Here is a 26,451-nt window from a genome sequence, read left to right on the forward strand (position 1 = left end):
CACCACATCCTCCCTTCCGTGGATGTTCCACGGGTTTCGGCTAGTTAGCAATATTTGTAGAGTGCTGGCAGGATTGCCCAGAGGCACACACACCCACCTCCAAGCTGTTTTGCCTGAGCTTGAATCCAGACTCAGCTATGAACTGGCATCATGGTGACTCAATGTGTGTGCCACGGATGGACGTTAAACCGGTGTCCTGTCTGGCGACATTTGTTTGTGGATGTTGAAGATCCAACTGTGTCCTTCGTGCTGAGTAGGTGGCATATTGCCAACACCATTACCAAATTACAAATTCTTGCTGTAACTAATGCTTGGGGAGCGATGGCAAACTTCCCAGCATGACCCTGGCCTAGAAATTGTCTTGGCAGAACCAACCCTTTGTATGGTACCAAACAGAGTATGGTACATCAGATATACTGTATATAGTACTGTGCAAAAGTTTGGGTTATTCCAATGATGTATATATTTTTATTCAAGGCTTGTAGAAGAGAAAGGACGATAAATGGAGGGGGGATCTAAGGGGGAAAAGGGTCTAAACAAACAGCAGAGTTGAAGGACAAATTAAAAGGAGACTTCGAGGAATGGGGGAGAACACATTGGGTGGGCACTATCGATACAGAGGGGAAAATGGAACGTCACCCGGTGGAGTGAATACCTCCGCTTGGCTGAACAGTATTATTTCATTTTTGATATAATAATGGACTATATCACATTTGAACTAAATATCATTTTTGGCTCCCATCGCTCAATGGTGAAGAATCACTTTTAAAATGATCGGATCCAGATCTTCACCAAAATCTAATCGATTCGTCCTTATCACGCACCCAACCTGTCCACCAAGTTTAATGCAAATCCATCCACAACTTATTGAGATATCCTGCTAACAGAAGGGGGTGAAAACAACTGCCATCCACCTTGGGTGGTGGAGATAAAAATGGAAGGTGAATAGCTGTCTTCAAGACTTGGAGCAAAAAATGTCATTGAAGAGGATGTGGAAGTTGGTTACACAGGTGGGAAAAAATAACAAATGAGTAAAGACCAGAGTAATTCTCGATTTTGGGAATTTCACCCGAGGGGGTTTGATTGGTGGATCACTTTGACCCTGCAGAACCTTTGGGGGGGGGGGGGGGGAGGGTTCAACAGGCTGCGGATGAAAGCCTTGTCGGTGAATAGGAGTTTGGGTGTGCCAAGGAAGGACTTTGTATGACCGAGGATGTCCAATCTGGCTTTGGAGGTCAACCTTGAAATGTTGTTTCCCGAAGAAAAATTTTGGCTGGTGGTGAGACCCAGGAGTTTGAATGACTAAACTTCCTGAATAGGATTGTTAAAGTAGATGGGAGGGTTTGCCATAGTGTCCTTTCAGATAGAGTGAGGATGTGGTGGTGGTTGTTGTAGTTATGGATCAAATGTAATGCTGAGGCATTGTATGTAATTTATAGACAAGATAATCAGAGTAGTATTTTTTTGTCGGAGTTAATACTTCTTGTTTATGGGCGGAAAATTTCCATTTAGGAGGAATTCCAGCCACAAAAGTGTCATGTGCAAAATGCCATTATGATATTTCTGGCCCGTGTGTGTCAGCCATGGCAGCACAGTGTGTTGTGGAGCCGGAAGTGGCGATGGATCTATTTTCATTGGGTCCTGCTCGGGTGGGATGGCCAAGAGGAGGACTCTGCCTAGGATTAAGTGGAGGATGAGAAGCTGATCACGGAGGAGTTTTAGGAGGCAGAATATTTGTTGTGGTTTTCTCTGAGGACGTTTGAGATTGACCCAAGCCTGTATCACCCTGTTTTTGGGGATGAAATTAAGCGACTTTTGAGCGAGAGGAGAACTCCACTTGCAGGTAGCCAAGAAGCAATCTCGCATAGATAGAACAAAGTGTGCACAGAGTGCAAAAAAAATCGCTTTGATGAGGAAGAAGGGCCTGGAGAGAATATGGAGGGCAGATTAGGACGACTTGTGGAGAAAGGACAGAGAGGGTTGTCATGAAATTGTGTCTAGGTTCAAGCCCAGGTGTCATCCAACTTCTGTCCACTGCGCGGCAGTTATAAAGATCTCGGACATTAAGCGCAGCGATCATTCCTGTTAAAGCGTGGCGTTACGCGCGCTGCTTGTGAGCAAGGAGGAAGCGGACAAGCGGTAATAAACGTCTTTATTGTAAGACTACACTGTAACACTGAACTCCTACGGGCTGGTCGCCCGGTGTAAGGCATGAGGCCACGCCTACCCCTCGGGCGTGGCCACCGCCCACTTGGTGCGTGGAATGATGTCACCACGCCAGTGGGCTTTTGTGTCCGCCACACGCGCCCCCCCAGAATTCCCGCGCACCTGGAGGGCCAGTTTGCGGGGCAGACGAATGACCCGGCCGAAGCGCCCCCTGGCGATCGGCGGCGTCCGGGGTGCAGGGATACCAGGTGGGATGCCCCTGGCTGCCCCTGGGATGGGTGCAGGACCGGGGGGCGCCGTGGCGGCGGGGCTGGGCGGTGCCGGGGGTCCGCCCGCAGGAGGGCGGCCCCGACGTGGGGGTCGGGCCACTGGCGGTGGATGGTCCACATCGAGGTGGGCCGGCTTGAGGCGGTCTACCGAAACGTGGTCAGGAGTACCGCCGATGTCCAGGGTGAAGTGCTTCGCCCCGGTCTCCAGCACGCGGAAAGGCCCGTCGTACGGGGGCCGCAGTGGTGTCCGATGGGCATCGTGGCGGACGAAGACGTACTCCGCCGTGCGAAGCTCCGGGGCGACGTGCGTCGGTGGGTGCCCGTGGCATGCCGTTGGCACCGGGGCGAACCTCTGGGCGGTCTCTTGCAGAGCGGAGCGCTGCTGTGCCGCGGACCATGGTGCCGTGGAATCGGGGAGGAACTCGCCCGGCACCCGCAGCGGTTGCCCGAAGACCAACTCCGCCGCGGATGCGCGCAGGTCCTCCTTGGGCGCCGTCCGGAGGCCCAGCAGGACCCAGGGGAGCCTGTCGACCCAGCCGCCGTCGCGGAGGGTGGCCCGGAGCGCGGCCTTCAATGAGCGGTGAAATCGCTCACACAGGCCGTTAGCCTGGGGGTGGTAGGCCGTGGTTCGGTGCAGCCGGACCCCGAGCCCCTGCGCAACCGCCCCCCAGAGCTCCGAGGTGAACTGGGGGCCGCGGTCGGATGAGATGTCTGAGGGGGCGCCGAACCGGGCGACCCAGGTGGCGATGAAAGCCTGCGCGACATCGGCCGCCGTTGTCGACGCCAAGGGCACGGCCTCCGGCCACCGGGTGGTGCGGTCCACCATGGTGAGGACGTAGGTGAAACCCCGCGAGGGGGGCAGAGGTCCCACCAGGTCCACGTGGACGTGGTCAAACCGGCGTTCCGGCACCGTGAACGGGGCCAACGGGGCCTGGGTGTTCCGGTGCACCTTGGCGCGCTGGCACGCGAGGCACGTCCTGGCCCAGCCGCGGACGGCCTTCCGGAGGCTATGCCAGACGAACTTGTCGGCGATCAGCCTTTGGGAGGCCCTCGCGCCCGGGTGGGACAGGCCGTGGATGGCGTCAAACACCTGGCGCTGCCAGCCCGCGGGCACAATGGGGCGAGGACGCCCGAGGGAGACGTCGCACAAGAGGGCCGCGCCCGCGCCGTCGAACGGCACCTCGGTGATGCGGAGGCCCGTGACGGCGGTCCGCAAGGCCTGGACGTCGGGGTCAGCGGCCTGGTCCGCTGCCATCCGGGCATAGTCGATGCCGAGGTGGACTGCGTGGGCGACGGCCCGGGAAAGGCAATCCGCCACCGGGTTGTCCTTCCCCGCGACGTGCTGGATGTCCGTCGTGTACTCGGACACGGCCGAGAGGTGACGCTGCTGCCGGGCCGACCACGGCTCGGTGACCTTGCCCATCGCGAAGATCAGCGGCTTGTGGTCGACGAAGGCAGTGAACGCCCGGCCCTCGAGCAGATGGCGGAAGTGCCTGACCGCCAAGTGAAGTCCGAGCAACTCGCGGTCGAAGGTACTGTAACGGCATTCGGGCGGGCGAAGCTGCCGGCTAAAGAACGCCAGCGGTTGCCAAGCTCCACGCACCCATTGCTCGTGCACCGCGCCCACCGCGTAGTCCGAGGCATCGGTGGTGAGGGCGATCGGTGCATCGGGCGCCGGGTGTGCGAGCATGGTGGCGTTAGCCAAGGCGAGCTTCGCGCCCGTGAACGCCGTGTCCATCTGCTCGGTCCAGGTAACGTCGCCTTTGCCCGGCTTACCTCGGAGAGCTTCGTGCAGGGGGCGCAGGAGCTGGGCGATACGGGGCAGGAACCGATGGTAAAAGTTCACCATGCCCAGGAACTCCTGCAGCCCTCTGATCGTGCGGCGGCGCGGAAACCCCTTCACCGCCTCCACCTTGGCCGGCAGGGGGACGGCGCCGTGCCTGGTGACACGGTGCCCCAGAAAATCGATTGTGGCGGCGCCGAACCGGCACTTTGCTGGGTTCACAATCAGGCCATGCTGGCCCAGGCGTTCGAAGAGCGTGCGGAGGTGGCGTAGGTGCTCTTCGCGGGACGCGCTGGCGACGAGGATATCGTCCAGGTAGACGTAGACAAAATCCAAGTCGCGAAGGACGCTGTCCATCAGTCGCTGGAACGCCTGAGCCGCATTCTTCAGACCGAAGGGCATGCGCAGGAACTCGAAGAGTCCGAATGGCGTGATGACCGCCGTCTTCGGGACGTCCTCCGGCCTGACGGGGACCTGATGGTAGCCGCTTATGAGGTCCACCTTCGAGAAGAAGGACCTGCCCGCCAAACGGGCGGAAAAGTCCTGAATGTGGGGGACGGGGTAGCGGTCGGGAGTCGTGGCGTCATTGAGACGGCGATAGTCCCCGCACGGTCGCCATCCCCCGCCGGGCTTCGGCACGATGTGCAGCGGCGACGCCCAAGCGCTCTCGGAGCGCCGAACGATGCCGAGTCGCTCCAGGGTAGCGAACTCCGCTTTTGCCACCGCCAGCTTCGTCGGCTCGAGGCGGCGTGCCCGGGCGTAGACCGGTGGCCCGACGGTGGGGATGTGATGGGCCACCCCGTGCTTGACGGCCCCCGCCGAGAAGGTGGGCCGCGTGAGGGCCGGGAAGCCGGCGAGGAGGCGGGTGAATGCGTCCGCTGCCGGAAGCGTACAGACCAACGTGGCCGGAACCGAATCGTTCGGCAAGCCGCTTGGCAAGCCGCTCGTTGAGCTGGGCAACGCACAAGCGAGCGAGCTGAACGTCTCGGCCTGGACAAGCCGTCTGCGCTTGACGTCGACCAGGAGCCCATTAGCGCACAGGAAGTCCGCGCCAAGCAGTGCCATGGGCACGTCGGCGGTGACGAACGTCCATCGGAAAACCTGCCCTCCAAACCGCAGAGAGAGGCAGCGTTTTCCGTACGTACGGATGGGCGTCCCGTTCGCGGCAAGCAGCGCGGGGCCCCCACCCGCGGCGTGCTTGTCTGACGTGCCGGCGGGAATGACACTCACCTGCGCTCCCGTGTCGCACAGGTAACGGCGCCCGGAGAAGGTGTCCGTTATGAACAGCAGGCTGCTCGAACGGCCGGCGCTCATCGCCACAATTGAGCGCCGGCCCGGGCATTTCCCGACCCGTTGAAGGAGCACGGCGGATGACACCGCCGAGCTTCGTGGCCGAACTTGGCGTGGAACCAGCACCAGGTGGTGGAGCTGGAGGAGCGCGGCTGGCTCCGCCAGGCCGGTGGAGTCGACGGGTTTCCCCGCGGTGGCGGTTTTCGCCGCGGCGGTGGGCGGGGCGTGGCGGCGTTCACGAGGTGCGTATCAGCATGCTGCTGAACCTCAGCGTGCTGTAGAAGATGATGCTGTGGAACAGCAGCGTCGAAGGCCGTGACGGCCACGCCAACGCTCGCCCGCGTGTCCGAAGCGGCGAAGTACTTGTCCGCCTCGGCCGCCAATGCTCGGGGTTCCGTTAGCCCGGTCCCGGCCAACGCGAGGCGAACCTGCGCTGGAAGTTGGCGACGGAAAAGCGCCCGGAATAGCGAACCGGGGGCTTCGTCGCCCAACAGTGACAGCATATGGTCCATTCGGACCGACGGGCGCGTCTCACCGAGCTCGGGGAGATCCAGGAGGCGGTCGGCCCGTGCGTCGTCCGTGAGGCTGAACGTGGCTAGGAGTAGCCGCTTGAGTGCCTCGTACTTGTGGCCGTCCGGTGGGTGGCGAAGGACGGACACAACTCGAGCGGCCGTGCCGGGCCCGAGGGAGGCGACGACGTGGCAGTAGCGCGTGTCATCGCCGGTGAGGTGCCGAAGCTGAAATTGGGCTTCGGCCTGGACGAACCAGACTTCGGCCTGAGCCTCCCAAAATTCCGGAAGTTTGACGAAGGCGGCCATGGCGATGGCGTCGCGTGTGGAAGGATCGCTCCGGCAGATCCAACGTCGAGGGTCACCAGTAAAGCGCGGCGTTACGCGCGCTGCTTGTGAGCAAGGAGGAAGCGGACAAGCGGTAACATATAAACGTCTTTATTGTAAGACTACACTGTAACACTGAACTCCTCCGGGCTGGTCGCCCGGTGTAAGGCATGAGGCCACGCCTACCCCTCGGGCGTGGCCACCGCCCACTTGGTGCGTGGAATGATGTCACCACGCCAGTGGGCTTTTGTGTCCGCCACACTGTGACATATATTGTGTGTTACGTAGGTGCATGCTTAGAATGGTACGTACAATCACTTTGCTCAATGCTTGCTTGTACTCGGTTGTAAACCCATTATTGATCCAGATGAATGCTGAGTACTGATACGATATTTGCTGATTCTCTTTACAGGTATTGCTAGGGATCGATTCAGATTAAACTCATGATCTGAGACAATGTTGTATCCTGATTTTACAAGACTTAATCTGAATCCATCTCTTGTCTTGATCGAGATCGTCATGTCTCATAAGTTGCTACAAGTACGTACCTTCGGAGGAGACCCTCAGGCGCCGCACACGTCTGCCCAGCTCAAACACTGGTTGCATCTGCTGACAAGCTACCTGGGAACCCAAGCGGATATCACAGACGAGATCAAGCTAGTTGTTCTTAATTCCCACGTGACGCATTCTGTTTATGAGTACATTTCTCAATGCGACACGTTCGCCGCCGCCGAAGCTGAGCTACGTCGAATTTACATTAAGACTCGGAGTGTGGTCTACACTCGCTACCAGCTCGCTTCACGGCGACAGGACCCTTTGGAATCCATCAACCACTTCGTTCAGGAACTTCGCCGTTTAGCTAAAGACTACAGCTGAAGTTCAGACGCACGAACAGGTGTGCGATGATCTAATGCGCGATTCTTTTGTTTTGGGGATCCACTCGCCAATAATACGTCAAAGATTGCAGGAGACGTCGGATCTAACGCGAAAGAAGGCTCATGAGTTCGCACTCGTGCTTCACGAGGCACAGACACAATCGGAAGCGTACGACTGCCCGTACGTCACGGCAGGCTTAACTGGTGAGAAATGACCGGAGAGTGCTGCTATTGCAGAGCGAACGGATGCTGAACCTCCGCTGGAATCGGGGACAACGGAAGCTTTAAAGCTTCAGGCACGAGCGTGACAGCCGCAGCTGCTGCGGCCCCATCTGCTTGGAGTAACGCTGTGCTTTTTCTGCGGAAACCGGAATCATTTGAGGTCAGTTTGCCCGGCGCGAGAAGCGACGTGTCACTCGTGCTCACGGAGAGGCCATTTTGCAAAGGTATGCCGCTTGTCACGAGGCCGGCGAATTCGCTCGACACTGTCAGTGATCCTCTCACAGCCCGAGGCACAATCGGCACCCCGCGCGGCGTTGACTGGGATCATATCCCCGCGCGGGCCTCGAGCGGCTCCACCTGCGACCTTGACTGGGATCATTTCACCGTGCGGGGCTCGTTCGGCTCCACGCTCGACACTGGCCGGCGTTGGGCCCAAACGCGTGGCTCAATCGCCATCTCTGGATGTCTCGACATCCTCTGGGCCGCCCGGACTGTCCAGCGCTGTTGTCCCAGTCATGATTGAGGGACAGATGGTAAATGCCTTGATCGACACGGGCTCAACTGATGGCTATGTTGACATGCGACTCGTCCAGAAGCATGGCTGGCCGATTCTCGGGACATCACGCCGTATTTTCATGGCTTCCCAGGCCCTTTGGATGCGTACTAAAGGAGAATGTCGGCTGAAGCTAGTGATCTATGGCCGTATGTTTCCGGATGTTCATTTAATGGTCTTACCGACGTTATGTGCAGAAGTTTTATTGGGTCATGATTTTCTCCGTCGTCATGGTCGGTTAGAAATGGAATTTGGTGGTGATAATACTCTTTCTCTATGTGCTCTGGTCGGGATGGAAATAGAACCCCTGTCGCTGTTTCCCAATTTGACTCCCGACTGCACCCCGGTCGTCGTTAAATCGCAACGATACTCACGGGCTGACACGCAATTTATTGCTGAGGAGACTAGTCGACTTCTAAAAGAGGGAATAATTGAACCTAGTCGATCGCCTTGGAGAGCCCAAGTTTTGGTAGTCCAGACCGAAAATCATCGCAAACACATGGTAATCGACTACTCATAGACCATAAATAGATTTACGGAATTGGATGCCTACCCACTCCCAGGATTGGATTCCCTGGTCCGACAAGTGGCACAGTACCAGGTGTACAGCACTTTAGATCTCCGAAGTGCGTATCATAAAATTCCAATTGTGACGGCGGATCGCATCTACACTGGGTTTGAATCCGGACAGCGGTTGTACCAGTTCACTCGTTTGCCTTTCAGAGTCACAAACGGGTGCATGCTTCCAAAAGGCCATCGATGACATAATTGCTAAGGAACAATTAACAGATGTCTTTGTTTACTTGGACAACCTAAGGGTTTGTGGGTACGATCAAGCTCATCATGATGCTAATCTGCAGCGCTTCCTCGAGGTTGCGCGCAAGTACCGGCTGACTCTGAACGAGGCTAAATGTCGCTATTCGACTCGGACTATAGATCTCCTGGGGGTACACCGTGACCCAGGGCACAATCACCCCCGACAAAGAGCGACTGCGACCCTTGCTCGACATGGCCCCACCACATGATCGTGCTTCTTCTTCTTTGAAGCGTGGGCTCGGGCTGTTTGCACATTATTCAAAGTGGGTCCAAAATTTCTCTTAAAAGCACCGTCCCCTTGTGGATTGCAAAGTGTTCCCCATGTGTCATGCCGCCAAGGTCGCTTTCCATGGACTGAAGTCGGACATAGCTGGCACCGCTGTGTCGTCTATAGATGAAAACATTCCCTTTGTTTTGGAAAGCGATGCGTTGGACCACGCGATAGCTGCCACGCTCTCTCAAGGGGGGCAACCTGTGGCCTTCTTGTCAAGGACTCTCTCCTCCGCGGAGAAACGTCACTCGTCTGTCGAGAAAGAAGCGTACGCCATAGTTGAGTCTATTAGGCGTTGGAGACCATATTTGCTTGGCAAACGTTTTGAGGTCATCACTGATCAGCAAAGTGTCGCTTTCATGTACGACACGCGCCATGCCCAGCGCATTAAGAACGAAAAACTCACTCGGTGGTGCATAGAATTAGCAGATTATTGCTACAGCATCAAGTATCGCCCGGGGCGGGATAATCTCGCAGCGGACACATTATCACGACCAGCGGTGTGCACGAGTCTCACCTCCTTTGAGGATCTGCGTGTTCTTCATGAAACGTTGTGCCATCTCAGTGTGACTCGTCTAGCTCATTATGTGTGCAGTCGCAATTTGCTCTACTCTGTTGAGGACATTCGTCAGCTATGTCGCACTTGTCCCGTTTGCGCTGAATTCAAACCTCGTTTCTACAAACGACAGATGGGTACACTGATCCAGGCTACTCGGCCGTGGAAGAGATTGGCTATGGACTTCAAAGGGCCCCTACCAGCTTCGAGTCTACCTGCTAGTCCTAGTCTACCGGCTCCGGGAAGCTCTCGCTACCTTCTCACGATAGTCGACGAGTTCTCCAGATTCCCTTTCGCTTTTCCGTGCAGCGATATGTCCGCTGGGATGGTTATCCGGTGTCTGCAGATTTTGTTTTCCATGTTCGGGAATCCGGCCTATGTACACACCGGTCGAGGTGCTGTATTTCTGTCCCAAGATGTGCGAACCCTTTTGCTCCAGTGAAATATCGCTTCTAGCTATACTACTCCATACAGGCCACAGGCGAACGGTCAAGTGGAAAGATTTAATGGCATTATATGGAAGGCCATTACTCTGGGCCTTAAGACCCGCGGACTAGGACTAGACCGATGGACCTGGATGGTACATGGGGCATTGAATTCGATCAGGACTTTATTGTGCACCGCTACAAATCAAACTCCTCACGATCGTCTGTTTCGTTACTCACACCGTTTAGGTGCTGGCCGACCTTTGCCGGGCTGGCTTGCCGAGCCCGGACGGGCTTTCCTCAAATGCGCGGTTCGCCCGAGTAAATACGACCCGCTCGTTGACAAGGTTCATATTCTCCAAGCTAATCCCGAGCACGCTCGAGTGCTGCTGCCAAATGGACGCGAGTCTACGGTTTCGGTGCGTCACCTCGCTCCGTGCGGGGATACCGCTCGGCCGGCGCTCAGCCCGGGGAATCCGATGATGGGGAATTTGCCGTCAACCCCGCCCCCGCACACGCCCGATCCGATCGACATTGAGGTGCCGCCACCATCCCCAGAGATAGGCGGTTATCCCGACGAGGGTGAATTCAGACTCGCGGTTGAAGCCCCCGACATGTATCGAACGCGCCGCCGGAAGAGAAATTCACCGTCCCGATCGCTTCGGCTGGGATTGACATAAATCGCTGCTTTATGTAACCATCTGCTAACTGAAGTTTCCTATACTGCTACATAGCTTGCTAGCTTGATTCTAACCACTAGGGGTAGTGTAGTTTTAACGCCGGGGTGAATGTCATGAAATTGTGTCTAAATTCAAGCCCAGGTGTCATGCGACTTCTGTCCACTGCGCGGCAGTTATAAAGATCTCGGACATTAAGCGCAGCGATCATTCCTGTGACATATATTGTGTGTTACGTCGGTGCATGCTTAGAATGGTACGTTCAATCACTTTGCTCAATGCTTCCTGTGCTCGGTTGTAAACCCATATTATTGATCCAGATGAATGCTGAGTACTGATATGATATTTGCTGATTCTCTTTACAGGTATTGCTAGGGATCGATTCAGATTAAACTCATGATCTGAGACAATGTTGTATCCTGATTTTACAAGACTTAATCTGAATCCATCTCTTGTCTTGATCGAGATCGTCATGTCTCATAAGTTGCTACAAGTACCTACCTTCGGAGGAGACCCTCAGGCGCCAGACACGTCTGCCCAGCTCAAACACTGGTTGCGTCTGCTGACAAGCTACCTGGGAACCCAAGCGGATATCACAGACGAGATCAAGCTAGTTGTTCTTAATTCCCAAGTGACGCATTCTGTTTATGAGTACATTTCTCAATGCGACACGTTCGCCGCCGCCGAAGCTGAGCTACGTCGAATTTACATTAAGACTCGGAGTGAGGTCTGCACTCGCTACCAGCTCCAATCTCCGACATGCATGCTCCAATTTTGTTCAAACTTGGCACAAGCACAGGACATGATGGCATACACGTGCGCTTCACTTTATTTTGCAATATGATCAAAGATGGCTGACTGCTAGACTGGCGGCCATTTTAATTGTAAAAAAAACAAAACTTGATATTGAACACGTCCTCAAACAATTCTCGGACATGCCTTTACCGATAGTGTTCAAACTTGGCACACAGATCATGAATAATGGCTTACATATGTATGTCATCTTTTTTTGACATCACATCCAAGATGGCTGACTGGTAGCCATTTTCTTACTTAAACGTGGCCCCAACCATTTCTCAACATGCATGGACCGATGTTGTTCAAACTTGGCAGAAAGACAATACATGAGTGTATACATATGCTGAAGATTTTGTTTTGTAATCCGACCAAAGATAGCTGACTGACGGCCTTTTGCCTTCGTACAGCAACATTTCTAAAGTCATGGGGGCTATGACATTTTATGTCTTCTTCTCCTTATTACGAATGGTTTTGAAATGACATTCTGATTTTATGTTTAAATTATGAATGCTTGTTACATAATATTTTCCATCCATCTTTAAGGGAAAGATCCAGGGGAACATGCACCACTATAAAGAAGATGCGGTGGTGGTCTTCATTGGTTAAAAGACAACATCTTGAAATGTCCTATGCAAGGCCAACTCAACGTACCTGGATGCTGTCTATGAGGATGGTGGAAAGTTGATGTGGAGGTGAAACTGGCTAGAGGATGACGTGGACAAAACTTGCAGGTTAGTCAATGCACACCTCAGTGGGGAAAGAGAGGGATGGGCAGACCAAGCCATGGAGGCATAAAGACACTTTGCAGCAGTCGGGTGGAGGTTGAGATATGGTTTGCGTGGGAGGCGGTGTGGGAGGGGGGGGGGGCTGAAGCTGAGTTGTGAAGTTGTGAAGTCCTTGAGTTGTGAAGCTGACCCTTGAGTTGGACTGTGCCATTTAGCCATCTATCTGGAGAGGGGACAGTAAGGGGTTAATTTTACCCAAGGCCCTGAGGAGTTTTAGTGTCCAGAACGCTGCATCATCAAATTTAATGAGGACCTCATTAAGACAGTGGGGTTCGGTTTGCATCTCCGCATTCATCCAAATACAGCGGAGCAATTCATCTCTTGCTAGTAATGCTATAATTTGTATGTATATAATAGATAGATGATCCATTGCATGGCTGTCATGTTTACATATGTCATTGGAACACTCTTTCCAATATTTGACTGGTTTGAATTCTCATGGGCAGTGTAAACAACATGTCCATTGATGGCGTTCAGCACAAATGCAAATCTTCTTTTACATAGTGGAATATGATTGGTCTCCTTGATTTAAATTAACCAATTACACATCTGTTTACATGCAACATTGCAGTTTAGCTTGCATGAACCAACTGTCTGTCCACTGAATAGACTGGGAGGAAGAGAGGCAATTGGAATGGTGGTTAAAATAAAGAAGTGAAAATGAAAAGAGAAACGAATATATGAACTTTACCATTCGTTGTTGATTAAAATAAATACAGACAAAAACGTACAAGGATCAAATAATTAAATTGTGGAATTCCGAGAGGGTATGCTGGGTGACAGCAGCAACCGATTGACTTTTGACCTGACTTCTATTTCGGGGTCGTAATCCTTATGGCGAAGATTACTGAGTGTTAATGGGTGATTCCACCGGGGAAACTAAGTTGTCTCGCATTGAAAGGCGACCTCCGGGATATGTATTTAAATGTGGCATCCGCTGACATTATGGCTACTTCTGCTGCTTCTGCTGCTGCTGCTGCTGCTATCAGTGTAATAAACGCTCGGGTTGGTGTTGCTTGCTTTATGATGCTTAATTCCTTTAGGCTCAAATTCCATGTACTTTGTTGATTTGTTCATTGTCTGAGCTTATGTTCCTCTAACTCATGAAAAGTATGCTGGGGTTCGGCAATGTTTTGGTCTTGGATGTGATATATCATCATCATTTATAAACCTCTTTCTACCCACTGGATCACTGATAGTTAGCGATTTATTGGTAAGGTAGGAAGCTGAAATTTATCATGCTGATGCACATCAAAACCAATATCCCAGGAGAAATTCCATAAATGCTAACATATATATATATATATATATATATATATATATATATATATATATATATATATATATATATATATATATATATATATATATATATACATATATATATATATATATATATATATATATATATATATATATTGTTGCGGATCTCTACGTCGGCCCCTTTTCCCCTTATCAATGGGGGATCAATCCCCTTGTCCACGACTGACCGACGTGAGTCCTGGGGGTCCCAACGCTCCTTCCGGTCGGGAGCAGCCAGGGTATTTGGTCTACGAAAAGTCCCAAGGACCTGAGTGCCACTCCTGACCGCGAAGCAGGGGAGGGACTCCCGCTCGAACCCCGGTTTTAGATGGACTAGTTGCCGAGCGGTTTTAGCAACCCGATGTTCGAGTCGTTTAGCAAAGACTAACCCGATCCTGAACGTTGGCCAAATCGTGCCACAGGTGTTCAATGATGGAAACCTCTAAAACGAACGGATGTGAAGAAAAGAAGGCAGAGTAAGGAGGAACAGGAATTTATTACTACTATTTACACAATCAAAAGTAACCAAGGAGAAGGAAAGAAATGAAAATAAAGACAGAAGGATGGAAGGACCAGAAGACACAGTGCAACACTAGCTTATACAGACTTACTTAAACCCCAGGACAACACAGAAGACGGACGACAATCAGACTTACACAGGGAATGAAGGCAGGGATGAATGGCACGAATGGCTGGAAGGGGAGGAAGGTTCAGTTGGAGCAGGAGAATGGTCGGGCCGGGTGTGAGCAGCCGCCGCCCCTCCGCAGGCGTGTTCGCACGGCGGCGTCGCTTTGTAGCCGCGGCCGAAAACCACTTGCGACGCTCAAAGCTGCTGTGGTCAAAACTGCCGTTGGTTCAGCTCCGGTTTGTTCAAAGCTGTGGTAAACTCCTTTTGATGAACTTCTCCCTTCTCTCTTACTCTCAGCAACAACCACCGGTGGACTCTCTCTGACGCATCTGCGGTGGGGGCATCGCATGACGGGTTATATAGGCCACACCCTCGAATCTCCGCGAACCTCCCCGATCGTTTTTTCTCCGCCCTCTCAAGCCAAAACCCCTCATGCTTGATTGGTCGGCAATGGCTGGCTCACTCCTCCTTCCGATGACGAGGGCGGAGACACGCCTTTTTTCTCCGAACCGACCGCGTGTTCAATGGAGGGCGAATGCAGTTGGCAATTGCGGACAAATGGGGAATTGAAAAGGGATCTATCTTATTTGAATTTGGTGCAATGCAGAGTCAATTAATGGGAAACACAGCCTTAAACTAATACACATAATAAAGAAATAACTATTTAGAAGGGTATATGATTTGCTACGTGCATGTATATGGACTAACTAAGAGGACGACCTTTGACCTTTACACACAAAACGGAGATATTTACAAGGAATCATTACACTACTCAGGGTGATATTTACAACAAGATTCTCAAATCCACAATATATATATATATATATATATATATATATATATATATATATATATATATATATATATATATATGTGTTATATATATATATATATATATATATATATATATGTGTATATATATATATATATATATATGTGTATATATATATATATATATATATATATATATATATGTGTATATATATATATATATATATATATATATGTGTATATATATATATATATATATGTGTGTATATATATATATATATATATATATATATATATATATATATATATATATATATATATATATATATATATATTCCATAAATGCTTTGAAGTTGCAAACTGCAAACTCAGGGTACAAATACATCTTTGTGTGGGGGTAACATCGGCTATGTAGCTGTGGGCTCACATAGGGAAGGGATGTGGTGGTGGTAGAGGGTATTACAATTTCCTTTTTTACCGAGACAACGCTGAGGTTAAAACACTTTTCACACAGGTAAATTTGTCCTCCTTCCCTTCTTCCCCCCAACCCCCCCCCCCCCCAAAACGGAGGGCCTGTCAAAGCCCCCCCCCCCCAAAAGATGTACATGCAGTACATATCTCCTCTCCCCTCCTTCCCCTTCTCTCTCTTCTCCCATCTCTCTCTTCTCCCATCTCCGCTTCCACTGTACCATCCGCCCCCCTCCTCCCCCTTCATTCAGTCCTCTCCCCTATCCCTCCCCATCCCCAAGCAATGCCGGGTACTTCAGCTAGTCTGTAAATAAGAGTCAGCCGGCGCAGCCTCGTTCTGCTCATGGCGGGTCATGTGACTCAACAAAATGAAGCTGACCTAACTTGGTGTTAAGCAACGGTAACACATGCCTCTTCTGCCTCTTATTTTATAACTTTTGCATTATTTACATTGAAAATTGCTGCAGCTGTAAACTTTTAAATAAATTGATCATTCTACTCACCAATTCTTGATTACTTGAGTTATTCTTGATTTACCTGAGTTATATAACTGTTTGCTTTCTGCTTCCGGTCAGTGCTAGTTGATTTGTTTGGTGGCAAATGGTTACAGAGCGTCGTCGGCAGACACCTCTGTAACCATTTGCCATCAGCAACATCCACAAAGATCACGCCATATCTGCGTCCTTCACTTTAGCGGAGAATTTGGCACAATCGGCTTGAAGGGGAGGGGTGAAGGCCTTACCTTGTGTCGCTTTTCCTGGTTGCTTCATGCACCTTTCCTTGGCGAGAAGTGCATGGTGGTTAATTTATTTATAATCCGAGCCACCTTTGGTAATTAATCAGATAAGAGCTGATTGGCTACTCCCTCCAATTACAGGTGAGACACATGATTGGTTCTTAAAGTGAATATAGATATATATGGGATGGCCTCAAGGTACGCACACTGGCGGCGCCAAGCTGTCTAGCCTGGGTTATAATCTTGGCCCACCTTTCCACTGTCATCCTCGTGTTTCACATCAATGTGCGGAGCATCCCTCAAATGGACGCATGAAACTGGACATCCCGTCTGATGGCATCAGCTGGTCGACGTTAATGAACCCATTGTGTCTTTCACGAAGAGTAGTCGAGCTATCACTGGGAGCAGTTGAATTGTGAATAGTAGTCGAATTGTAAATTCATGCCCTAACTACTGCTTGGTTGGCAATGGCAAACCCCCCAATTTAACCATTGCCAAGAAACTGCTTCTACTGAGTCTGGTACATTACATTAGAATCTGAATATGTATGTGTACAATGTACATGCTCTGTTCCGTTGTTTTGCCACTTTGTTAATACCTGTACCTAAGCTTTTGTGCACCAAGTTTGGACGAAATAGAAGCTGAAGCATTAGAATTATTTTGGCCTGCATTTGGCTACATGAGAATGTCGTTCACATAACATTTTTGTAACGGCCGAAGTAAACACATCAAGTCGAATGTCGATAGAGGGCAGACGCACTCTGTGTCTGCATGTGATTCATGGCTGAAACCTCTGTTCGTTTGTTCTGTAAAGCTGTCGTTTTTTGTATGTATTTCTCTCTTATCTAGCTTACCCAGATCCCCTGGCCTTTGCAGATGTCAGAGGTCACATGAGCAATTGCATCAAAAGGTGCAGCACAACATACTGTAAAATTCAAGAGTTATGTCGTATTTGTATCCCTAGCCATAATTTATTGAAATACAATTTTCAAAGGTTTCTTTTATTTTCAGTCTCATACGCATGTCCTTCGCATGTCCTTCGCATGTACCATCAATCCACACAGTGAAGCTGGTGTGCTCAAATAAGTCTTCATATGAAATACAATGTACAGGGTGATTCACATATGACGTACTATTTTGTTTTTGAATAACTCTGTGTTGCGTAACCCGATTTACTTGTAATTTGCAGCACTTGTAGACAAATGTTTCCCATTTGTTATGCGAAAATTTCATTTAAAAATAATTGATACAAATTTAGTTATTGGTCTCGATATGGCGGCCGTCATTTTTGATGACGGGAAACAGCCTGACCTCTTGCCATGACATGACATGTCGATTGACATGTCGATTAAATTGCTCTTAAACGTTGATAATTATGGAACCGGTCTTAGAGTCAGCTTTAGACTTTTTAGCAGCATAATGTAAAGAAAAAATCAGCAAGAATGGCAGGTTACAACAGTCAGGAGCGTGCAAAAGCTGCAACCTGGTATGAGGCCACAAAAAGCTTAATCGAAGTGAAACGACGTCTTCGAACGGAGTTTGGTCGAAGCTGGGTGCTGCCAAGCAATGTCCAAAGTGAACACGACTCGACCAAGAGACTTGCTGGAACTCAAGCACCGCATCAGGAATGCCTTCTGGGAGATCACTGATGAAATGCGGCAGAAAACCATGCTCGAATACAAGCAGAGACTGTTCCGAGTGATCGAAAATGGCGGCCGCCATATCGAGACCCATAACTAAATTTGTATCAATTATTTTTTCATGAAATTTTCACATATTAAATGGGGAACATTTGTCTATAACTGCTGTAAATTACAAGTAAATCGGTTCACGCAACACAGAGTTATTCAAAAACAAAATAGTACGTCGTATGTGAATCACCCTGTATGCTAGTCTGCCATTGATTTCCTATACTGGGCAAGAATTTGAACCTTTGGGAAAGAGATTGTAATGCAATAATATTAATTTATTAAGTATTCACCTGCACATAAGTGTGAGTCCTATGACTTTTGCCAAAATTTGGATGTGAATCCACCAGAAGTCCGTTCCATCGATGTGAGGCTTTCAGCGTGATCAAATCTCATTTATTCATGTCACAGCCTGTCTACATTTTGGTCGAATGAGTTGTCTGCATGCCATCGTGTTTACAACTGCAATGATCTTGCAGTTGTGGTGCACACACATTGTATAATAGTGCAGACATAGTACCGTATGTGCACATCAGTCATCTAGGACGCCGGTCCAGCATTTGTACTGCGATCTGACCCGAGGCTTAATTTTGGTAGACTCAATCTGACTCAGACATGAGGTGTAACAATGATGACTACGACTTCAAAACTTGTGACTACAGATTAGCACAAAGGATTCGATATAAAGATTTGTTAACTCCGGAACTACGACCAATTGACTCCGCCAAAGCATATACATAAGAATACATATTCAATTAAGATTATACCTTGTCACAAATCGTGAGTAAAAAAAAACGTAATAAAAAAATTAATGTTATAAATAATTATTGAGCCCGATGTATCAGGAGATTCAGGCAATATGGAATAACTAGTAAAAAGCCCATCAAATATGATGGATTGGAACAGTTTATTCGACGGTGCAGCCTCGAGCATGCCAAAGTCTGAAGCCTCGGCCTAGTGTCAGGTGTGCTTATATCTTCTTTATTTATTAGAGATCATACAGATGTAAATGAACACTCGTTTTACTCTGCGCGTGTTGCACATCATGTACAATGAATGTCACCTCCCTGCACCTTGTATTTATTGTTGATTTTAAAAACGCTTCTGTAAACCGCCCTTGAGGCTTAGTTTGCAAGCCTCAAGGGCGGAACTACAATTCCAATGGAAGAGACATAATTAATCTTTTATGAACAATATTTTTCAAGTTTGTTTTATCCTCAAAAACAGACTGTAGTGGACACACATTTGTGTGAAAAGATTGTCCTTTAAAACCTACCCTTATGAAGAGGGACAGACATCTATACAAACAAACAAACTGATATTGTGTTTTATATGGTAGATTCTATGTTTCATACAATGTATGATGCACACAAGTTGAACGCACTTCAACTACATCCCAGAAACAAGCCAACGTCGACCAATGTGTGACAGACACAGTGAAGATGCAGAGAGGGTACGGTATATTGAGAATGAAATGCAGCAGTTACACATTACCCAACTATCTTACGAAAAATGTGCAATCTGGTATCTGTCTGTCTGTCTAACTGTGATATTCGGTCGTTACTTATCCAATCTCAACCAAACTTACCAGGAGGACTAATGGTCACATGATGGAGGTTGTAGCGACTTAATTTATCTCGCTACCCAAGGGGGTTTCTGCCTTGGCAAAATCCGTGTTAAGGTGTAAAAATAGCTTATCTGGCGTTTTTCCAATTGGGTTTCTAATTACAAAAAGTAACTAGAACGGCACTCAGTAGAGAGCATACCTCCGCCAGGTGAACAGTTTACGTTTTGTATCCCAGGGTAGACCAGAACACCACAATAGAGAATCACATTTATTCAAAATCATCCGTCCACAACTTTTTGAGATATCCTGCTGTATATCGTTTTGGCCATATCTCCCAATGGTGAAGAATCACTTTAAAAATTATACTAGCTGGATCCGGATCTTCACCAAAATTGAATCGATTCTTCCTTGTCACACACACAACCTGTCCACTAAGTTTTGTCTAAATCCGTCCATAACTTTTTGAGATATCCTGCTATATTGTCGCGCGAATCCCTTGGTTAATATCGTGGGCTCGCGGATGACCAAATGGGCTTTAACTCCGAGGCGACGATCAGTTGCGGATTCGACTATGCCAGCACGGGAGAAAGAATGAAGAGGAAGAAGCGGAAATCTCTTACCTGACGCCCCGACGGCAGCCCTCGATCCTGTAGGGAATTAACTCAAAACGAACACTGGGGTAAAATGTACACAAATAAACGATTTATTATGGAACCCGATACAAAGAAACGTGACGGTAAAATCTAATTCAAAATTGGGATCCCGCACACCTCATTTCGACAACAGCACAGGGGGATGAATTAAATAAATAAATCGTCGTGTTGTGCGCGTTTGTGGGTGCGAGCTTATCTGTCTGTATGTGTGATGTTGGTCAGACTCCGTCCGGCTCCGATGTTGGCGCGAAGCAGGCCTCCGTCCGCCTCGTTCGCGCTCAGCTAGGCCCCAAGCGACCCGCTCAGCGGCACGCCTCGCCCGCCCCTCGTCGGTCGCACGCGAGGTCCCGTCTGCTCGTAGCACCACGCCTCGCTCCAAGCACAAAGCACCGCTCCAAACACCAAGACAAGAACCCAGAGAAGATGACGAACCACCAGGGAAGAACGCCGGGAGGAATGCAGGGAAGAAGAACCAGGGAAGACGATGACCGAACACAAACACCCGCGCAGAACCCAGAATGCCCGCGAACCAGACCATTTGTTCCCCGTGTTCTGACGTCAATTCTCCCACTGTACCAATCAGTCCCTCCCTTCTTTGTGGTCTTTCCCGCCTTCTAACGTCACCGGCCCTTCCCCTCTAATCAGCGACCTGCTTCTTAGTAGTGGTTTGGCGCCTTCCACACTGATTGGCCGAGTGTTCACGCCTTCCACACTGATTGGCCGAGGTGTCCATGGTCGGTGGCCAATCAGTGTGCCGCTTCCTTCCCCCAACCAATCACACATTCCCTGGGCGTGGTTCCAGCCTGCCTGGCATGATGTTTGTCGCCCATGGTGGCGTACTACGTTGCCGGTGCCTGTTGCTCTTCCAAAGTCATTGTGGTGGCGGGGAATTATTTAATGTGTGCACTAATGGACCTATCTAAGTGTCTATAGGAGTGTGTTGCCATAAGGGACACAGGATTGCTCACAGAGGGAACAACAAACGAGGGAATTTTACCCATAATCCCTGAACTAATTCGCATGCCCCGCCCCCTCGTGGTGGGGACGAAGATACAACTTATTCCGACATTCGGGCTACACATAGAACTTATTACAGGTAGATTCCCTATCACGACAGTCGAGTACCTTCCTATGCAGATCTACCTGGATCTAGATATTCCTCAACCCCCACCTCCCCCCGACATAACAATATCTTGGTTTTAGCCCCATCTCTCAATGGTGAAGAATCACTTTAAAAAAAAAAATTCACATATCCGAATCCATAATCCTATCTTCACCAAAATCGAATCAATTTGTCCTTGTCACACACATAACCGCTTCACCAAGTTTCGTTCAAAACTGTCCACAACTTTTTGAGATATACTGCTGTATATCGTTTTGGCTATATCTCCCAATAGTGAAGAATTACTTTAAAAATTCTACTAGCCGGATGCGAATCCGGATCTTCACTAAAATCTAATAATTTCGTCCTTGTCACATATGCTACGTCTCTGCCAAATTTCGTCCGAATCGGTCCACAACTTTTTGAGATATCTTGTTCACAAATAAACAGACAGGGGTGAAAACATAACCTCCATCCACCTTTGGTGGCGGATGTAATAAATAACTTATTTCGGACTCATATTATACAAGTCCCTTTCGACATCAAAGACACGTAAGACCCCTTAAACACTTTAGATCTCTAAGACCCATGAGACCCCCAAAACCCTTAAAAGACCCTTTAAGACCCCTGAGGTTCTTTAGAACTCTAACACCCTTTAAGACCCTTTAGACCCCTAAAACTCCCAAATACCACGAAGACCCTTTAGATCCCAATGACTTTTAAGACACATAAGACCCTTTAGAACCTTCCAACCCTTTCGAACCTTAACACCCTTTAAGACCTCCAGACCCTTTAGAATGTGAAGACCCTTCAAGACCTTTTAGACCCTATAGACTCCCATTAAACCCTATGTATGACTAAGACCCTTTAGAATCCTAAGACCCTGTGGAACCTGTTACAACATTTGGAACCCTTAGACCTCTATGACCCTTTAGATCCTCTTAGACCCTTTAGAATCGGAAGACCCCCATAATTATTTCTACCCTTTAGACCGTTAGACCCTCATCCCTTTCAGACCTTTTAATACCATGTAGATCCCTTTGCCCTTTAGACCCTTTTAGACGTTTAGACCTTTTAACCTTTTTTAGATATTTAAGACCCCTTAGGCTTAGATCTTAACAACATTTCAGACCATTGACCTTTACACATTTACAACTATACTATTTAGACCCCTTTCATTTGCAATCAACGACCTTTCATTTTGTACATCCTCCCATTTATTTGCCACACAAAGATACACCACACAAAACAATTCCTGGTGAGGGTCTGCAATCTCTGACTGCTCTTTCTTGTTATCAATGTTTAACTCTTTACAGAGTGTCGATTGTGATGAAGCAGTTTCTTGCCAAGGGTTACAATCGTGGACGGATGAGTGATGACCGCTCTATCTCAGGATACTCGAGACTCTGTGGGTCCAATAATGTGGAATTTGTTCATTGTGTTGGTGATAACTCGCTTATTCTTCACAAAAGACACTATGCCATTTTAACATCCACCAGGTCCTGCAAGTCTGACTGAACATAGTTTAATAGCTGTCTGAGAGAAGGCAGACACATTGATGATTTACGATGACTGTGAAACACCAACGTGAGTCTATAGAAGATAAGACCAACATGGGCAGCACACAAGCGAATATGCATACCTCCAGGTCTAGGTTCCTACTTCCAATCCACCCTACTCACTATGTACCTGTTTAAATGCTCCCCTTTCAATATTAAAACATATTTGCCTTTTCCACTCATTTCTTGCATGTGTTTTCTGCTGCTCTTCACACACCTCTAGACCGCTTTTGTGTTAAGAGATCACGTGTAATAGAATAACGCTAAAGAAAGTAATGTTAGAGAATGACACTCAGCTATATTCATTACAATTAGAATTTATGATACTAGTGAGGTACCCGTGCTATGCATGGGTGGGAGGCCAGAAGCAAACAGACAATGCAGAAACAGTGAATGCTAAAGCATGAAACCAATAAATTCCACATTCCTGTAGCACCTTCAGTCGCATATCAGACATGGACAGCAAGTTCGTGAAGAACTTCCATGAAAAACGTACCCGTTCACAAACAAACGGGTACGTTCACGTATAGAAACATCGATCGTGGGTCCGTGGCGAATCTGCATATGGCGATCCGCGAATTTCACATTTAGAAAGTAAAAACCATCACGGCATTCCGTCATTCACTTGAACTCGATATCTCTTTTTTCATTCCAAACAGCATAACTCCAATCACAAATTAAATAACATTAATATAAAAAATAAACTTTTAACAACATTCGTGACACAAACTAATATTTAAATCCTGATGTGAAGTTCCTTATGGTTGGGTGAACACAATTATGAATTAAAAATCGTAATTGTATTCACTCAATTCCAATCATCAATTGATACTTTAACAAAACGATTAACACGATTAACGTTTAACGATTTAACATTACGATTGAATGACGGTTGTATTGGGATATTGTGGCGGACACAAAAGCCCACTGGCGTGGTGACATCATTCCACGCACCGAGTGGGCGGTGGCCACGCCCGAGGGGTAGGCGTGGCCTCATGATATACCCCGGGCGACCAGCCCGGAGGAGTTTAGAGTTACAGTGTAGTCTTACAATAAAGACGTTTATATGTTACCGCTTGTCCGCTTCCTCCTTGCTCACAAGCAGCGCGCGTAACGCCGCGCTTTACTGGTGACCCTCGACGTTGGATCTGCCGGAGCGATCCTTCCACACGCGACGCCATCGCCATGGCCGCCTTCGTCAAACTTCCGGAATTTTGGGAGGCTCAGGCCGAAGTCTGGTTCGTCCAGGCCGAAGCCCAATTTCAGCTTCGGCACCTCACCGGCGATGACACGCGCTACTGCCACGTCGTCGCCTCCCTCGGGCCCGGCACGGCCGCTCGAGTTGTGTCCGCCCTTCGCCACCCACCGGACGGCCACAAGTACGAGGCACTCAAGCGGCTACTCCTAGCCACGTTCAGCCTCACGGACGACGCACGGGCCGACCGCCTCCTGGATCTCCCCGAGCTCGGTGAGACGCGCCCGTCGGTCCGAATGGACCATATGCTGTCACTGTTGGGCGACGAAGCCCCCGGTTCGCTATTCCGGGCGCTTTTCCGTCGCCAACTTCCAGCGCAGGTTTGCCTCGCGTTGGCCGGGACCGGGCTAACGGAACCCCGAGCATTGGCGGCCGAGGCGGACAAGTACTTCGCCGCTTCGGACACGCGGGCGAGCGTTGGCGTGGCCGTCACGGCCTTCGACGCTGATGTTCCACAGCATCATCTTCTACAGCACGCTGATGTTCCACAGCATCATCTTCTACAGCACGCTGATGTTCCACAGCATCATCTTCTACTGCACGCTGATGTTCCACAGCATCATCTTCTACAGCACGCTGTGGTTCAGCAGCATGCTGATACGCACCTCGTGAACGCCGCCACGCCCCGCCCACCGCCGCGGCGAAAACCGCCACCGCGGGGAAACCCGTCGACTCCACCGGCCTGGCGGAGCCAGCCGCACTCCTTCAGCTCCACCACCTGGTGCTGGTTCCACGCCAAGTTCGGCCACGAAGCTCGGCGGTGTCATCCGCCGTGCTCCTTCAACGGGTCGGGAAACGCCCGGGCCGGCGCTCAATTGTGGCGATGAGCGCCGGCCGTTCGAGCAGCCTGCTGTTCATAACGGACACCTTCTCCGGGCGCCGTTACCTGTGTGACACGGGAGCACAGGTGAGTGTCATTCCCGCCGGCACGTCAGACAAGCACGCCGCGGGTGGGGGCCCCGCGCTGCTTGCCGCGAACGGGACGCCCATCCGTACGTACGGAAAACGCTGCCTCTCTCTGCGGTTTGGAGGGCAGGTTTTCCGATGGACGTTCGTCACCGCCGACGTGCCCATGGCACTGCTTGGCGCGGACTTCCTGTGCGCTAATGGGCTCCTGGTCGACGTCAAGCGCAGACGGCTTGTCCAGGCCGAGACGTTCAGCTCGCTCGCATGTGCGTTGCCCAGCTCAACGAGCGGCTTGCCAAGCGGCTTGCCGAACGATTCGGTTCCGGCCACGTTGGTCTGTACGCTTCCGGCAGCGGACGCATTCACCCGCCTCCTCGCCGGCTTCCCGGCCCTCACGCGGCCCACCTTCTCGGCGGGGGCCGTCAAGCACGGGGTGGCCCATCACATCCCCACCGTCGGGCCACCGGTCTACGCCCGGGCACGCCGCCTCGAGCCGACGAAGCTGGCGGTGGCAAAAGCGGAGTTCGCTACCCTGGAGCGACTCGGCATCGTTCGGCGCTCAGAGAGCGCTTGGGCGTCGCCGCTGCACATCGTGCCGAAGCCCGGCGGGGGATGGCGACCGTGCGGGGACTATCGCCGTCTCAATGACGCCACGACTCCCGACCGCTACCCCGTCCCCCACATTCAGGACTTTTCCGCCCGTTTGGCGGGCAGGTCCTTCTTCTCGAAGGTGGACCTCATACGCGGCTACCATCAGGTCCCCGTCAGGCCGGAGGACGTCCCGAAGACGGCGGTCATCACGCCATTCGGACTCTTCGAGTTCCTGCGCATGCCCTTCGGTCTGAAGAATGCGGCTCAGGCGTTCCAGCGACTGATGGACAGCGTCCTGCGCGACTTGGATTTTGTCTACGTCTACCTGGACGATATCCTCGTCGCCAGCGCGTCCCGCGAAGAGCACCTACGCCACCTCCGCACGCTCTTCGAACGCCTGGGCCAGCATGGCCTGATTGTGAACCCCGCAAAGTGCCGGTTCGGCGCCGCCACAATCGATTTTCTGGGGCACCGTGTCACCAGGCACGGCGCCGTCCCCCTGCCGGCCAAGGTGGAGGCGGTGAAGGGGTTTCCGCGCCCCCGCACGATCAGAGGGCTGCAGGAGTTCCTGGGCATGGTGAACTTTTACCATCGGTTCCTGCCCCGTATCGCCCAGCTCCTGCGCCCCCTCCACGAAGCTCTCCGAGGTAAGCCGGGCAAAGGCGACGTTACCTGGACCGAGCAGATGGACACGGCGTTCACGGGCGCGAAGCTCGCCTTGGCTAACGCCACCATGCTCGCGCACCCGGCGCCCGATGCACCGATCGCCCTCACCACCGATGCCTCAGACTACGCGGTGGGCGCGGTGCACGAGCAATGGGTGCGTGGAGCTTGGCAACCGCTGGCGTTCTTTAGCCGGCAGCTTCGCCCGCCCGAACGCCGTTACAGTACCTTCGACCGCGA

General features: G+C 50.5%; 1 long non-coding RNA gene across 1 annotated transcript in view; it reads left to right on the plus strand.

Annotated features, from left to right (window-relative positions):
* The first annotated feature begins 6,624 nt into the window (after positions 1-6,624).
* LOC137430573 (uncharacterized) overlaps positions 6,625-26,451 on the plus strand; it is a 110,769-nt gene continuing 90,942 nt past the window's right edge. Inside the window, exons 1-2 of the long non-coding RNA XR_013623963.1 lie at positions 6,625-6,648; positions 12,081-12,268. This is a non-coding gene — a long non-coding RNA (uncharacterized LOC137430573). The remainder of the gene's footprint in view (positions 6,649-12,080; positions 12,269-26,451) is intronic.

Source organism: Myxine glutinosa, chromosome 7 (assembly GCF_964187855.1).
Source record: "Myxine glutinosa chromosome 7, kmMyxGlut1.1, whole genome shotgun sequence".
NCBI classification, from domain to species: Eukaryota; Metazoa; Chordata; class Myxini; order Myxiniformes; family Myxinidae; genus Myxine; species Myxine glutinosa.